Raw genomic sequence first — 1,699 nt, 5'->3', positions numbered from 1 at the left:
ATCACTCATCATCAGCGAAATACAAATCAAAAGCACACTGAGATACCACCTCACGCTGGTCAGAGTGGCTAAAATAAATAAATCAGGAGACTAGCGATGCTGGTGAGGATGTGGAGAAATGGGCACCCTCCTACACTGTTGATGGGAATATAAACTGGTGCAGCCCCTCTGGAAAACAGTGTGGAGGTTCCTCAAAAAATTAACAGTAGAACTCCCCTATGACCCAGCAATAGCACTGCTAGGAATTTACCCAAGGGATACAGGAGTGCTGATGGATAGGGGCACATGGACCCGAATGTTCATAGCAGCACTCTCAACAGTAGCCACAACATGGAAAGAGCCTATGTGTCCATAAACTGATGAATGGATCAAGAAGATGTGGTTTATCTATACAATGGGATATATATGGCAATGAGAAAGAATGAAATCCGGCCACGTGTAGCAACGTGGATGGAACTTGAGGGTGTTATGCTAAGTGAAATCAGTCAGGCAGAGAAAGACAGATACCATATGTTTTCACTCATATGTGGAACAGGAGAAACTTAGCAGAGGACCATGATGGAGGGGAAGGGGAAAAGTAGGGAGAGGGAGGAAGGGAAGCCATAAGAGACTCTTAAATATTGAGAACAAACTGGGGGGTGGGGGAGAGAGGAAGGGGGTGATGGGCATCAAGGAGGCACTTGTTGGGATGAGTGCTGGGTACTATATGGAAACCAACTTGACAATAAACTCTAAAAGAAAAAAATTGTGAAGTGTACATTACATTATTGTTGAATATAAGTACAGTGTTGTACAGTGGATCTCTAGAACTTACGCATCTTGTTTAACTGAAACTTCATGCCCATCGCCTAGCAACTCCCTGGTTCCCCCTACCCCCAGCCCCAGGCAACCACCATTCCACTCTGATTCTGTGAAATTGACTATTTTAGGTGCCTCGTATAAGTGGGATAATATGGTATTTGTCTTTTTGGATAACTGATAAGGCAGTTATCTGATTTAGCATAATGTCCTCATGGTGCATCTGTGTTGTCACATTTTGCAAAATTTCTTTTTGTGTGTGTGGCATTTCTTGAAAAAATAGGGCACAGTTCGCAATTTGCATGTCATTCTTGTGCAGGGGCCATGCTCATCTTCCCTGTATAGGTCCAGTTTTGTTATATGTACTGCTGAAGTGACCACCCTTCTTTTCTTAATGCTGAATGATATTCCATTGCATGCATATACCACATTTTCCTTACTCATCTACCAAGGGACATTGAGGTTATTTCCACATCTTGGCTATTGTGAATAGTGCTTCAATGAACATGGGAGTGCAAATACCTCTTTGAGACCCTGATTTCAGTAATTGTGGATAAATACTCAGAAGTGAGGTTACTGGATCATATGGTGGTTCTATTTTTATTTTTTTGAGAGACCTCCATACTATTTTCCATAATGACTGTACTATTTTGCATTCCCACCAACAGTATGCAAGGGTTCCAATTTCTCTACATCTTTGCCAACCCTTGTTCTTTTCTTTTAAATAATAGCCATTCTGACAGGTGTGAGGTGATACCTCACTGTGGTTTTGATTTACATTTCTCTGATGATCAATAATTTTGAGCATTTCCCCCCATATATCTATTGTTCTATTTGTATGTCTTCTTTGGAGAAATGTCTGTTCAAGTTCTTAGCCCATTTTCTACAAAACACTGATGAA

The 1,699-nt window shown here is 41.2% G+C and overlaps 1 non-coding gene across 1 annotated transcript; it reads right to left on the bottom strand.

Moving 5' to 3' along the window:
• Positions 1 to 1,073: 1,073 nt before the first annotated feature.
• Positions 1,074 to 1,179, bottom strand: LOC120227446. The gene has a single exon (XR_005527259.1). It is a non-coding gene; the product is annotated as a U6 spliceosomal RNA (small nuclear RNA).
• Between the last annotated feature and the right edge of the window lie 520 nt (positions 1,180 to 1,699).

This window comes from Hyaena hyaena, unplaced genomic scaffold, assembly GCF_003009895.1.
Source record: "Hyaena hyaena isolate Hyena2069 unplaced genomic scaffold, ASM300989v1 scaffold_2338, whole genome shotgun sequence".
NCBI classification, from domain to species: domain Eukaryota; kingdom Metazoa; phylum Chordata; class Mammalia; order Carnivora; family Hyaenidae; genus Hyaena; species Hyaena hyaena.
This window is presented reverse-complemented; position numbering and strand designations above follow the sequence as displayed.